This window comes from Orcinus orca, chromosome 11 (genome assembly GCF_937001465.1).
Source record: "Orcinus orca chromosome 11, mOrcOrc1.1, whole genome shotgun sequence".
Taxonomy (NCBI): domain Eukaryota; kingdom Metazoa; phylum Chordata; class Mammalia; order Artiodactyla; family Delphinidae; genus Orcinus; species Orcinus orca.
The window spans coordinates 62,946,148-62,962,417 of record NC_064569.1 but is presented as its reverse complement, the minus strand read 5'-3'; positions in this window follow the sequence as shown (position 1 = coordinate 62,962,417).

The following is a 16,270-nucleotide window of genomic DNA, read 5'->3' as shown; positions in this document are numbered from 1 at the left end:
AGTTCTTAAAATGCTCTGTATAATTAGAAAGAAGTTCCACATTTTCCCTTTTTTTTTCCTCAGATAAAACATTATTTCCAGGGGTGGTGGTGGTGGTGGGATGAATTGGGAGATTGGGATTGACATATATACACTAATATGTATAAAATAGATAACTAATAAGAACCTGCTGTATACAAAATAAATAAAATAAAATTCCAAAAAAAACCCATTATTTCCTTTTACATTTTCTCATAGGAATTATTCTTTATCTTTTTAGTTAGTTTTTTCCACATATTTTAGAGCATATTGAAATAATTAGATACCTTAGCCCAAAAGCATCCTGGCATTAACTGAAAAAAAGCCTTAATAGATTTTTATGAAATGTAGGATCTGTAGGGGAAAGAGATTTCTAACTCACATGTATATGTAATAAGTACAAACTTTATAATAAAGCAAACCTGAGCTCAAAACCATGCAAGAATAGTTATTACTTATCTTCTTTAATTATTAAAATTGATTTAACAAAACTTGCCTCATCAGCCTGGGATAAAGAGTATTAGTGTAATAGTAGCTAACATTTGGTGAGTACTTATTGTGTATCTGGCCATTGTTTTTCTTGTCTTTTTAAAATCTCGTACAAACCATAAAGGAACTAATGAGATAGATTCTGCTATTTTTCCTATTTACTAACAGGGCAACTAGGTACCAAGGTGTTAAGTAACTTTCCCAAGGACAAACAGGTAATAAGTGATAAAGCTTGATAAAACTTAGATTTTGATCACTGAGCTATACTACCAATGAGATAATATGTGTTATATACCTAAAGTAGTATCTAGCACAGAGAATGCACCAGTTTAATTTCTTTCTCTTCATCATCCTCATGCAAAGATAGATTTGAGAGACAGTGAGTTAACGATCTGTATTTGTCAGGTTTCTGCTGACATATGCTGTATAACTACCCCCAAATCTCCATGGCTTAAAACAAGAATTTATTTCATGCTTATAGGTCTACAGGTTGGCTGGGAAAGCTCTATTTCAGACTGAAGATTAGGTTCTGAACTATGTATTTGTCATTCTAGTCCACCAAATACCCAGGGCAAGTGCTTCTCATTTATGGGGGGAAGGATCTCCAAGAAGGGTGAGCAAAACCATTTAATGTTTCTTGAGGCTTCATCTTAGAGTTGGTACATTCTGGGCAGGGAATTACACTAGGATCACAATGAATCACAACAGGGAGGGGGAAGGAAGGATGAGTTATAGATAAATAATAATACAGCATTATGGCAATGTTATTAAATTAACATTGAATAAATACTTGGAATAGTTGATGTTTAAATGTTATATGTTTGCGTATACCCTAAAATTAACATAATTTAAAAATTGCTTCCTAGCTCATAAGTCAGTCTCTGCTTAATGTGTCCATTAACACAAGCCAACATTTTATTTATTTTTTTATCCAATCCTTTTTTAAATAAGGAAAACATGGATTTTAGCTATTCTCAGGAAAGTTTATTCCACAATTCCTCAGTGTAATGACTAACGGTTCTAAAGTAATAGCTATAATTACTAAATCACTTTAGAAATTATGTCCTTAGTCACTGTAAATTTAAATGTATTATGTTTTTTAGGTACCTCTGAGTAAAAGCTTTCACAATTTTAGTCTGATTTCCATGGGTAGAGTACAACGGATACTTGTCTTAACGAACTCTACATCTGACCGCTTTTGCATCAAAATTTAAGGAACCTCAAAAGACTTAGTGTTCAATTAAACCCTCCTTCACTATCAAGGACACAGAATTGCCATTTTTGTCTTTTCCCAGGGATATCCCTCTTGGTGTTTCTATTTTACTCGTTGTTTTGTTTGTTTTAGAATGAATGGTTCTGTCTGTATCCCTCACTTACATTGTAAATTCCTTCAAAGAAGGAATTTGAATCTCATTTTTCTTGGTATCATTTGTGCCTGTTGCAGTGCTTAAAACCTAGTAGGCACCCAATACATGCATATTAAAGAAAGACTGGATGAATGAATAGACAACATAATTTTTCACTATACAGCCTGCCTCTCAAAGTTATAGTTGAAAGTTCTACTTTGAAAATAAAAGTTTTTGAGTAAGAAATATCTCAGTTATGTAGAAAATATGAAGCTTGAATTATCACCAAGTAAGATGAAAAAAGACCATCATTTATAAAACCAGCAGTGCCATTTCTTATTAGGTAATACTAATCGGGTTAGAGTAGTTTGGGGCCACACATCTGTGCTCAAAAGTGCTCAGAAGGAAGAAACCACCTCATTTCGTATCTATCTCTTAAGGAAGAGACCACATTTTCCAAAAGCTCCATAAAACTCTTCCCCCTTTATCACTATTGTATATTAGAGTATGTGTTTGTAAGGGAGCAAAATTTGCCACCCCAAAATATCTCTTCAGCATGAGGATTACTCCCAGCTGAAAACAATCAAGGCTAAAAGACTCAGGAAGAAGCTTTGACCTTCCCTCTAGCTGCCTAAAGAATAGAGATAGAGGACCTGTTCCAGGGAGGGAGCTGTCACCATAGATAAATATAGTATGAACTTGGGGTGTAAACAGGGAGGAATCTAGCAAATTCTACTGCTTAAAATTCCTCTCTGTGTCCCACTGTCTCTGCTTGGCCCAGCAAACATTTGTTTACCAAACATTTTGCTTTTCCATCTCCATGTGAATTGCCTTCCTCCCCTTTGAGGTTCCAAACCATTAACCCCAACATCCATTTTTTTTGTCTTTAGCTGAAGATAGTATTTAAGGTGAAGGATTGAGCCATTTTGGTGAGTTACTCAGTTTTTCTGGATCTCTCCCATGTATATATATTATTAAACTTTTGTTTAATTTTGTCCTATTAATCAGTCTCATGTTGATTTAATTCTTGGACCAGCCAGAAGAACCTAGAAGAGTAGAAGAAAATTTCTTCTTCCCCAACATGTCCATTCCTGAAATAATTATTGTGGCTAGGAGAATTATATGTGTCACAGGCTTAGATGTGGGTTCCTCTAGCAAGACTGATAAAGAAAAAAGTATGTAATAGTAAAAAGAAAAAAAAAGGGCTTCCCTGGTGGCACAGTGGTTAAGAATCTGCCTGCCAATGCAGGGGACACGGGTTTGATCCCTGGCCTGGGAGGATCCCACATGCCACGGAGCAACTAAGCTTGTGAGCCACAACTACTGAGCCTGTGCTCTAGGGTCCGTGCCCTGCAACAAGTGAAGCCACGACACTGAGAAGCCCGCACACCGCGATGAAGAATAGCCCCCCCTTACCACAATTAGAGAAAGCCCACTCACAGCAATGAATACTGAACACAGCCAAAAATAAAAATAAATAAATAAATTTATAAAAAAAAGAAGGATATAAATAAACAGTATTTCTTAAAGGGGCAATATGGTGATAGTAGTTTAGAGATTGTTTTTTGATCATAAAAGAATATTATAAACCACTTTATGGCAATATATTTGAAAGGATAGATGAAATGAGCAAAACTGTATAAGAAATGTTACTAAACTTGATTTAATAAGTAGAAAACCTGAATAGACCAGTAGCCATTAAAATTTAATCAGATGGAAAAAAAACCTTTCTCTAAAATTGTCATTCATTCCAGATCACTGCAGAGTTAAGTTTTACCAGACCTAAAAGTATAAGTAATTCCTATATTACCAAAATATTTTAAAGATAAAAAAATTGTTAAAAAAACTATCTTACTCATATTGTGAATCTAATGTAACATATATGGAAAGCAGGCAACAGCATAAAAATTAAATTATAGTTAAATCTCACCTTTCAAGAAACAAGAAGAAATAAAAAGAAATCATGGAAATCAAATTCAACCCAATAGAATATTTAAAAAGAACTCAGAAATACCAAAAAAGGTTTATTCTGGGATACAAGTTTGGTACAACACTTTTTTTTAAATTGGCAAGTCAATATAAAACATCTATTAAACTGAAAGGTTATATGATGAAGAAAAATAGGTGCAGAAAAAATCATTTGAAAAATTCTCAGCAATTTAAGAATCAAAGGGAACATTTTTCTAATAAAGTTCTAACAAAAATCTATAGGAATATTATATTAAAAGTAAAATGTAAGGATCATTCCTACTAATATCAGAAATAAAACAAATGTTTTATTATCATTCAATTATTGAATGCTGCACTAGACGTTCTGGCCAATATTTTAATTAAAAAAAAAAAAAATATGAAGCATACAAATTTTTTTTTTTTTTTTTTTTTTTTTTTTTGGTACGCGGGCCTCTCACTGTTGTGGCCTCTCCCGTTGCAGAGCACAGGCTCCGGACGCGCAGGCTCAGCGGCCATGGCTCACGGGCCCAGCCGCTCTGCGGCATGTGGGATCCTCCCGGACCGGGACACAAACCTGTGTCCCCTGCATCAGCAGGCAGACTCTCAACCACTGCGCCACCAGGGAAGCCCCCAAAATTTTTAAAGTCACAAAATAGTTGTTATTTACACAGAAAATCCAAGACAAACCTAGACATCATTCAATCTAATAGAGAGTTTAGTAAATTTGCGGGATACAAAAACAACGTACTAAAATCATTAGAATTCTTATAAATAAGCAATAACAAATTGGAAAATGCTATAAAAAATGTAAACATTCACAACAGCAATGAAAGTTATATTTATCTTTACTACCTATTAGGAGTAAATCTAATAAAAATTATGTGAGTCCTACAAAGAAAAATTATAAAATATTAAAGAACACAAAAGATGAATAAGTGAAGGGCTTCCCTGGTGGCGCAGTGGTTTGGGAGTCCGCCTGCCGATGCAGGGGACACCGGTTCATGCCCCGGTCCGGGAAGATCCCACATGCCGCGGAGCGGCTGGGCCCGTGAGCCATGGCCGCTGAGCCTGCGCATCCGGAGCCTGTGCTCCGCAACGGGAGAGGCCACAACAGTGAGAGGCCCATGTACCGCAAAAAAAAAAAAAAAAAAAGAAAGATGAATAAGTGAAGAGATACACAGAACAAAACTTTAACGTGACAGTATTGGCCAATTTTGTATGGTGGCCACCTGGTATTTGTTATGTTACTTACTGTACCTTGCCTTTTTTTTTTTTTTTAACTTTTCAAAACAAAGACAAATCAGTAAAAGGAGCTTCATGTTTCTGCAGAGAAAGATATATTCTACTTCATGAATCAATGGCATAAATTTCCTACTAATGCTGTTTTATAAGTGAAATTTGAGACAAGAATTCTATTCCTAGAATGAAGACAGAAATGTTTCATCTGGGGTGCCTGCCTAAAAACACCTGCTGTTTGAGACCAGGAAATACTAAAGTCTATTTAAAGTATACAAAGAGAATTGAACAGTAGGATTAAAATCTTAGATAAAAACTTCCAAAATGATTTTCTGCTCCCTTTTTTATTAAAATGATTATGTCAATATATAGTATCAAGATGAGTATATGAAAAATTGTGACAATTTTTTCACTCATTCAGAAAGAAACAAATAAGCTAATGTGATTGAAAAGTGTTTATGAAACAAAGTGAGGTGAGTTTTGAGGAAAATACTATTTTTCAAGTTTTATCAATGTATTTTTCTTAACAGTCTCTGCCTTACTGCAATGAAGTACTGCATTCATTTCTGCTAAGACACTGAATTACATATATTTCTGTTGGAAAGTTGTATTAACACCTTTCAGAGTACCCATAAAACAGGATTCTTTTTTCCATGAGAAGTAGTGAAGGATTTTTTTCATATCTTATTTCCAAACATTATTAGATATTTGATGCTTTGGGATGATTTAAATGACCTTCGATGAGCTTGAGATACAGTTTTATCACATTGCTTTCTTGAACCAAGAGGAAAGAAAATTGCATACTGGTTTTATTTTCTCACCAAGACTAGATTAAACTAAAATGGGAATAATAAAGTTTTGTTTTGCTCTGTTTTTAACCAAAGAATGTATCTTGTAGGGGTCAAATACCAACATGTATGGGAACCTTGAATTTAGTTGTTCTCTTCACAAAAGCTGGGAGTTGGGAAATCATTGGTGGTTAGATACAGGATTCCAGACAGTCACATAGCAATGAACTACAAATCCTGAGTGTTTTCCTGCCTAAATGTGTAACACTATTGTCTCAACTATCAAAATTCTATGCATGATTAAAGTCTAATTTAAATTTTATTGTCTCTAAATGTTTTCCCAATTGACTAAAATTAGATATGAACTCTGAGTGAAAGCTGATTTGAGGGTATGCGTGAGCCATGCTTAGAATCACACTCTGCTAGATTTGGAGAGAACATTTGGATTATCTAGGTTAAGCTTCTTCTCAATGTATAAATGATTTCCTTACATAACAATGGTGGTAAATAGGCCAGCTTGTGCTTAAACACTGCCAAGTGCTTACAAACTTCAGCAGACACTCCACATGACTTAATACCCAATACCAATACTCCCCATTTCCCCTTATTCCCCCAAACCAGAGACTGAAGTGTCAAATAGAAAGAAATCTGGACTTAGATAAGGAGAGACTTTATTTAGAAGAAAGACTATTGCAATAGGTAGAGCTCTTCAATCTCAGAAATCAAAATCTCCAAATCAAACAGAAAAAGGGTTTTCTTTAGAAGGAGGGGGTAAGCAATAAGTAAGAGAAGTCAGCAAAAAAAGAGGGAGTATGCAGTCTATGTTCTGTGAGGGTGGACAGGGAATGTGTCTCGTGGTCCGCCACTTCTCAGCATAAGCTGATAGGTGGGAGTGTTCTGCATTTTACTGCTAGTTTAGGCTTGGAGGCAAGCTGATGTTCTGGGCCTTCTGGGAAAGAGAGAAGTCTGACTAAAGTTTGGTCAAGACAAAGCAGAGGTTTAAACATGGGAAATTATGACACTTGGTGAGAAACAATGATGTATAGCTGGAGGATGGTTATGTGACGTAGTCCTGCAAGCAGAAGATGATGTCTGCTTTTGTTTTCCTGATAAAAAGAGACCCACTTAGCTGGCAGACAACTTTTACAAACAGGATATGTCTGTAAGTAGACCAACAATCTAAGAAGTATGAGGAACAAAAACACAAATGAAGGATGAGAGAAGGACTCAGGTCACTGCTGGCATCACTGAGCCAGCATAAATGTCTGGACTACCATTTTTTGCAAAAAAATTAAGTGCTGTTAGATTAAGTAACAGTAGTCAGATTTCTGTTACTTGCAGCCAAACACAATCTTAACTGACATGAAAAAATTTTTTTAATAATCTATAAATTTGCCAAAAGTCAACATTAATTTTTTACTTTTTAAGACACCTACAATCTCCACTGCACTATCTTTTTAGTTTTCACATGTATACACCTCTAGTCCTGTGGATTTCCAATAACTTTTCATAATTATTTTCAAAGATAAATAATTCTTATCTTTATTTTTTAATTCCTAGCCACATATTTCTTTTATGATCCTTATATTTTGCCTTTTATTTTAATTACTGACCTATATATCTTAATAAATATATATTTATATAATAAATGTATATTTATATACTAATATTAATAAATATATCATGAAGCCAAATGTTTAGTTACAGTTAGTATATATATATTTCTTTTCTTTTTGCGGTGCATGGGCCTCTCACTGTTGTGGCCTCTCCCGTTGCGGAACACAGGGCTCTGGACGTGCAGGCTCAGCGGCCATGGCTCACGGGCCCAGCCACTCCACGGCACGTGGGATCTTCCCAGACCGGGGCATGAACCCGCGTCCCCTGCATCGGCAGGCAGACTCTCAACCACCGTGCCACCAGGGAAGCCCTAGTATATATATTTTTATTCTGCATTCTGCCAGTGCTTTTCATTTGGTAGATACTCCATAAATACTTTTGAATAGTTCCATGAAATTTCTAATTCTGACAAATTATAAACACTGAGAGGACTTGGAAAGCTCTCATTTAGTTTTAATGGTATTTCAAAACATCACCACTGTGCTAATAGCTACATGACAAGAGTTAACCAAAACTAAATATGGATATCTTTCTGAAAGTCTTTTTTTTAAGTTAATTGAATTATTTCAATTACATTAGAGAAGTACAATATTTAAAGAAATCCTGAGGTGAAACCTTTTAGAAATGTAATAAGTCTCCTTTCATTCACCCATAATTTATCTGCTGGGTTTTTGTATTGCTCTAGGCAGAATTTGGAAGACACGAGCACTTGCTATAGTCAGTTATATAAGATTTAACCAGGATGTCAGCAAACATTTAGAAGAGTTGTCAGGGAGACAAAGGAGAGGCAAAGGGGAGCTCTGAAAAAAAAGCCAAAGCTCTTCCAATCAAGAATTCTAGTAAACAAGACGATTTTAACTGGAAGCAGCTTGATTCTACTGACCAGCTTTGCCCAGGGTCAGTCTACGTACCACTTTATGGTCGATGTAAAGCCCATCCCCTCTTGTAAATATGCAACTCTCCTGGCTTATTAAGATCCTCCTTGTATCTATGTAGTATTGAAGATTCATTTGTTGTTTTTTTTTTGCGATACGCAGCCTCTCACTGCTGTGGCCTCTCCCGTTGTGGCGCACAGGCTCCGGACACGCAGGCCCAACGGCCATGGCCCATGGGCCCAGCCGCTCCACGGCACATGGGATCCTCTCGGACCGGGGCACGAACCCGTGTCCCCTGCATCGGCAGGTGGACTCTCAACCACTGTGCCACCAGGGAAGCCCCGAAGATTCCTTTTTATTAGATTTTTTTCCTCCATGTACATTTTGGGGTTATCGGTCTGACAGATAGAACATCTGATTCAAGGCTTGATACCGCCTAAGATACAGTTCTGTAGGAACTGTATGGTATTGCATAAGGACAGTCAGAAAGCTAAGTCCAGACAATATATCCTATCACTGCTATAGTTAAACAAATTTCCTTAGGGAAGACACACATCAAAATAAGTTTTAAATGTGGTTCTAAATAGACTTACTTACTGCATGCTCAATGAGGAAAAAGATTAATCCAAAGAAGAGAAACTTTAGAATTTTAGCATATATCAAAAAATCATATCTTTCAAGCAAATTGAATGACTATAAAAGGTTAGCATTGTTCATTATAGGTATATAGAATACACAGAAAAATGGTTTATAATTAGGAATTCAATTATTCATAAGTAAACAAATGTTTCCAAATTTCATGTATCTAAAAACAACATTCATTATTACATTTTAATTCTTTTAAAACATTTCCTTGACAATTAACTTTGCGTAACTCATTTTGTTTAGCAAAGCTTCTAATCATGAAATGCAAAGTTAAACTTCACGTTAGGTGTCATATGAAAAACAATACATTCTCAATTAATAAAATCTCAATTTAAATATGTGTAATACTGAGTTTTCTATCAATATATTATACTGCTCTTTACATAAAGACACAAAACAATAGAAATTATTGGCGAGTAAAACTTTAAAACATAAAAACTATCACCAAAGCCTGGAAATAAAACTGTCAAATATCAAAAAATGTCTGATTATTATTTGAAAGGCATTCAATTCTAGGCACTTATAAACAACTTCCCCCTGAAAGAAGAGATGTGTTTATTACAAGCCTTTTACAAAGGAAGTGTCAGAGGTTTTTAAATCATTTATGTAAGCAGCATTCAACTGTTACATTGATCAAGCTACAGTACAATTTGCTCTGCATTTATAGCCAGGACTTGTGACCCTAAGAACTCTGCAAATCGTCTGTATAATGTTTATTGCAGATTGAGTTTAGTGAGGAAGAAAACAAAGAGTAAAGAATTGGAAGGCAACTAAGAAAACACACCCGAGGTGCAATAATTGTGACTGTATATTTAATATTGAACAAGTGAGAATTATTCTGCCAAACCTGCAATGTTTTTGTAGATCAACTAGCAATTATTTAAGGAGAGGAAATATTCTTGTACATTTTGATTTAGTCATTATCTCTTCAGTCTGTCTCAGCTTTTATTACTTTGAAAAATCTAGGAAAATAGGCCATTTGCATTACACAAGTACATCAGTGGACTTGAGAGTTTCAGCATTGCTTCCTTGGAAAGCAGAGGGCATGTCAAGCCCAATCGGTTATGGCGACTAATGATCACAGTGCCTGTGCCTGGGCTGGCCGCCCTCAGCTGAAGACCTCTGCCACCTGTCATTATTATGGGCTGTCTACTGGCTGGCTGGCCCCAGCTTCCTTCTGCTCCCACAGCCCTTTAACACTCAATGATTAATGAACTGGAAAATAACAACCAGCCTTTGAGCAAGTCAAGATTCCTTCCCATGAATACTGAAAGGAAATGCAAAGTTTCTTCCCTGAACTTGTCAAGATTTTATGGGCAGATTTTCCTTTCTCTTTTTTTATCCTCTAGCTCTAGTGAATGTTTTGTTGCCAATCAATGCAGAAACCAAAACTTCAAACCAGATATTCAAAGACCCTAAGGTACCGCTTATAGGTTTTCATCAGTTTATTCCAAACTGTTCCAAGTACTGTGATTCATGATTAGCTCTTTCAGAACTTCCATCTTGGGGCTGTACTTTGGAACAAGGGGCTTTATGAAAGAGAGGTAATGCAGTGAAGCAAATACAATTTGACAGCTGAGAGCAGGCTGACATCCTCAAGCTTACAGAACTGAGTGAGAATGTTCAATGTGCATAGCAATGTTTTTTCTAATAATAATATTGTTTCCTCAAAGAAAGGAAAGTGCCAATACAGTGAGATCATAAGCTAAAGGGAAAAGCCACAAGCCCAGGAAAAGAGAAAATGAAACAGAAACCTAAGGAAAGAAAGACGAGACCTGGTTTAATGCTAGAACATTGATTTCTAGACATCTCATCCCAACTGCATTTCCCAGGAAACCCTTCTTGCTTAAGAATTCAGTGCCAGTTGATTTAAAAGATTATCATGGATCTTGAGTATAAACAACTAAAAGCTGACTTTAGCTTTCAGTAAACTTGGATTTAGCAAACATTTTGTAATTAAGTTCTATGAATGAAATAAATTTCTTCTCTTTTGCAACCATGCTTTCTCATCCTCCTTTTTATTACAGAAAAATAGTAAATGTGAAATAACTCATAATGCTCAATTAAACCCTTATAATTACATCTGATTTATAAAGTTGCATTGGCCAAAAACATATTTCTCATTTTTTCTTTTGCATTATATTGTATGGCTTTTGAAACATTTAAAATTCCATGCTGTATTCTTATTGCTTATATTTCAAGAAAAAATATTTTGTGTACTCTGAACTGAAAATAAAATTCAAAACTCCTCAAGCATCTTCACATGAAAAAATTTTTTTATCTTCCTTCCAGCACACATTCTTCCTACCAATAAACGTATGCAGTTGACCCTTGAACAACACAGGTTTGAAATGCATGGGTCCACTTACAAGTGGATTTTTTCTCAATAGTAAATACTACAGTACTTCATGACCCAGGGTTGATTGAATCCTCCATGGATGTGGAACCTCAGATAGGGAAGAACTGAATATTTATGGATGGCCAACTTTAAATTATTCATGGATTTTTCACTGTGTGAATCGTCATGGCACTACCCCTGCATTTTTTAAGGGTCAACTGTAGTAGATTATATTATTGTAAAAATAATAATTTTTTTCTGAGACATGTGAATTCACATCATGACATATCAGGATAGCTCAACATTTTGAGAGTACAAACATTATTTGTGAGAATTTAGAACAAACATTATTAGTTACTCAAAAAACTTTAGTCAATAGCCTTGAGATATAGTGGCCAAAGAAAGAAAAAAAAACCTAACTACTTCAGGCATCAGAAAATATCTTAAAATTACTACTATTTACGTTTCCTAAAAATAAGCTTTGTTAAAACAGAAAAAAATTCCCATTTTTGCATTCTGATGAAAGTGTAGCTTTAAATGTTTTTACCTATAGCTTTAGAATCACAATTAATGTCTTCAACTCCTCAGTACAGTGGAAGCAGCAACATGAAACTGATAGTGATTGTGAATTGACCCATTTAGGATCAGTGCAGGTGTTTGGACTTTTAAAAACTAACATCTATCGTAAAATTCAAGATGCCTAACAAAATAGCTAAAAATGCTAAGTATTCAGATTTTTCAAACCCATGTTTTCCTCGAATGGATATGGTCCTACTGATAGGGACAGAGTAAAGGGACAAAGTAGGTGATTAAATAGTTAATCCCACTAGGGGATTATAAGTTAAAAAAATACGGGAGACCCCTGTTAGTTAATGATTACTTAAGAAAGCAGGTTTGCTTAATCATGAAACCAAGCAGACTTGCTTAGCAACAAAACCATGTAACGGAAGCCGAAACGACACCTATCAGTTTCACTACTATCGTAGGAGTTGGGGTACTCAAAGTTATGTAACACAGGCTTAAAAGCTGTATTCAAAGTTACCAAGTTTTTCACAATTGTTTCAAGAGATGAAACACTAGAACAAAATTTTTTAAAACTCAGCACAAGTTTTTTGTTTGTTTGTTGTTGTTTTTCCTTTATTTCTACCCATTCTCTGATAGCTTTCTCAGAGGACAAAGCTCTACAGCCAGGGCACAAGATAACAGGAGTACCCTGGTGAGTCAAGGGAATGTGGTCACTGCAGCAACCACTCTCCTCACTGGGTATGTGTTATCAGGTTAAGAAAGCAACTCATTTTTTGGCCAGGTTCTCCTTGAGAGCCATCGACCTACCCATTCTATACATATACCCTAGGAACAACCTATGTCAAAGCGGACAAAAATGGAAAAATCACAAAAGAGAACAACAGAAATATCTTCTTTTTGACCCTTCTGTTCCCTTCAATATCCTCGTATGAAAACAAAATGAGCCATATACATTGTATACTCGATTCATATTTTTCATAAGAATATATTAAGGATTGATTTATGGGTACCAAAATTTGCCAGGGTTTACGATTTATACCTGTCAGTTCTTCAGATAGATGGCCTGTTTATATATTCATTCATTCATTCACTCATCCAACAGTCTATTGATAATATGTGGATTCATAGCCATTCTATTTGCTAAGAATAGAGTAGAATACAAAGACAGAAACATTGCCTAACCCCAAAGAACTTCCATCTAGAGGAAGACAGAAAATATAGAAGTTGACCAGAAAAGTGATAATTTCGTAAGTACTCTGAATGAAAATAAAACATGATGCTGTAAGACTGTGTCTAAGGTAGGAGAGAAACTAGTTTTTTGAGTAGTTTAGAGTAACTACTCTAAAGTGGGATACAAGAAAGGATTTTCTAAGAACATATCATTTGACTTGTGACATGAATGTTGAGTAGGAGCTAGTCATGCAAAAGCTAAAATACTCCATGCACAAAGGGTCAGGGAGGAAGAAATTTTCCTCTACCCTTCTAGGTTCCTCTGGCTAGTCTAAGAATTAAATTGACGTGAGACAGATTAACAAGAGAAAATCAAACAAAAATTTAATAACATGTATACGTGGAAGAGACCCAGGAGAAGTGGGTAACGTGCTCAAATGTCCGAAACTTTAACCTTAAATACCATCTTCAGCTAAAGACAAAAAAAAGGATGTTGGGGGTTTTGGTTTGGGACTTCAAAGGGGAGGAAGGCAATTCACATGGAGATGGAAAAAGCAAATGTTTGGTAACCAAATGTTTGCTGGGCCACACAGAGACAATGGGACATAGAGAGGAGTTTTAAGCAATAGACTTTGTTAGGTTCCTCCTGTTTACACACCTAGTTAATACTATAATTACCTATGGCGATAGCTCCCTTCATGGAACAGATCTTCTATCTACATTTCTTTAGGCAGCTAGGGGGAAAGTCAAAAGTTTCTTCCTGAGCCTTTCGGGCCTAAAAAATAATCGGCCTAAATGAGTTCTCATGCCAAAGAGACGTACCTTGGGGTGGCAGATTTTGCTCCCCTGCAAAGGAAAGGGCTTGAGTTGAAACAAAATTGAAGAGTTCAAGAACTAAAGAAAGTTTAATATGGTGTGGCTTTTTTCTTCCTTACATGCCACAGTTTAAAATTTTGCAAAGAGAATAGGACTCAGTATGCTCTGAGCTTTTCAGGGAGCAAGATGCTAACTTTCTTGCCTAAGGATAATAGACTATTTCAAATTTTGAAATTGATTCATCCAAAACTTTGGGTAATGACCGCTTTTACAGCAACCATTATTTTGGAAGTGAATTCTGGGCTTGGTCTTTAGCTAAGTGACCTGAGCCCAAGTTCACAGGCCACACCATTAATATTTATTTTCAATGGCGTCACATGCATAAGCACATATGAACCTCAGAACAAGCCTATGAGGTAGAATTAATTCCACTTAAAATTTGTCATGAAATGTTGGGAGTAGTTCTTAAATATTTGAATCAAGAATATTAAATCCCAAATTACTAATCTTCTAAAACCCACTCTTTTGTGGGTATATTCTTATTCTCTCCATTTCTGTTGCATAACTTAACTAATTCATTTTTCCTTCAGAGTGCCTTACATCTTTTTTTCTAGTCCAACTATTATTCTCCGATTTTTCATCACTTTATGTTTGTTCCTAATTTTTAATGCCTTTTCATCTGGCTCTTTCTGACTAAATCCTACTTATCTTTCAAAGCCCAGCTTGAAGCTCTCCTTACCTTGATGTCCCTCCTAAGATCTAGGCCAGAAGGAATAACGTTTTATGTCTCTGACACTTAGCACTTTAGGTATCAGTTTCCCTCCTACATGAGATTGTTTTAGGGCCGAGGAATTTGAATTTTCTGGCTGTGCATGTTTCCCAAAACTTGGCAAATCACCTGCCCAGAACAAATACTAATGGAGAGGGCAGACATGGGGGAGCTGGAGCCAGTTCTCTATCCCATACTTTTCCTGCAAAGGGAGGAGAGTGGGCAACCTAGGAGAGAAAAGTGTGGAGGATCCTGGAGGCCTCTCTCTCCTTCCCAAGGAGGAGAGGCGACTTATCTCAGTGGTTAATTAGGGGTAAGAACCTGAGCCTGTCAATCCCTGCTCCTATATTTCTTGCCAGGAGTTTTGCCTCAAGATGCATGCTTTCTCTGCTTTCTGAAATCAGGCTCTGGATCTGTCAAGGGGAGATGACTGCATTTCTGAGTGAATGGATTATATTCTGAAGGAAAAATCTTAGGAAGCCTGATTGGCGCTACATATCTGAAATACATTTTCCAATTCAGTTTATTAGTAATTAAGCTGTAGTATTTTGATCTCCATCTCCCTGACTCATTTTCTATCTTTGAAAAATAAAACAACTTAATAAGGTCTTGATGAAGGAAGGAAGGAAGGGAAGGAGGGAGGGAGGGTGGGAGGGAGGGATGGAGGGAGGGAGGGAGGGAGGAAGGAAGGAAGGAAGGAAGGAAGGAAGGAAGGGAGGAAGGAAGGAAGGAAGGAAGGGAGGAAGGAAGGAAGGGAAGGAGGGAGGGAGGGTGGGAGGGAGGGAGGGAGGAAGGAAGGAAGGAAGGAAGGGAGGAAGGAAGGGAGGAAGGAAGGGAGGAAGGAAGGAAGGAAGGAAGGAAGGAAGGAAGGAAGGAAGGGTGGAATATACACCAAGTAGAGGCTGACAACACATCCACTTGTCTCAGCCTTCTATTTGGGTTTATTAAGTCACTACTCTTGGAAGTTTCACAACATAAAACGAGTCTAAATCAGTATCTCCTGTATAAGAATTACTCACCTGGCAGCCAAGATAGCACAACAGTGTGGCACAGTTATGTTTTTATATTAAAAAAAAATTTTTCCAAATAAAGGCCCTCTCAACTTTAAAGAATAGAGGGCTGAGTGCTAAATATCTTTTCAACCAACATTAATGAAAAGCTATATCAGGTAGAATACTTTATATACAAAAAGAGGCAAGTTTTGTGTATCGCGAATTAGCCAACTGTCCCCATTAATTTCAATACAACTTTGTGTGCCTAAAGAGTGACGTTTCAGAAGGTAGGAGCTTTAAATTCTCAACAAAGTGAAATAACAGGAAGTATCCCAGGATTAAGTAATTGTTACATAGGAAATTAATATCTAATATTCTTTCATATAAACCAGAAATGATGCATAACAAATACTTCCCCAGACCCTCATTAGGTTTATGGGAGAGCCCCTTCTGTACCATAATTTCACTCATTATGGAAGGCTCACTGGATTTGGAAAAAAAGAAAGAAAAATATTTAACAGCATCAGAATTAGTTATTGAGCATAATAATTCTCAACATCAATGCAGTTGTTAACAACAGCTCTGCCAAGAGAATTCCCTGCATCTCATCTATGTCTAAATAGTGTATTACTAAAATAAAAACCATGAGTCATGCCAAAAAACTAGAAACCTGAATTCAGCAGCAAAGCAAGGTGC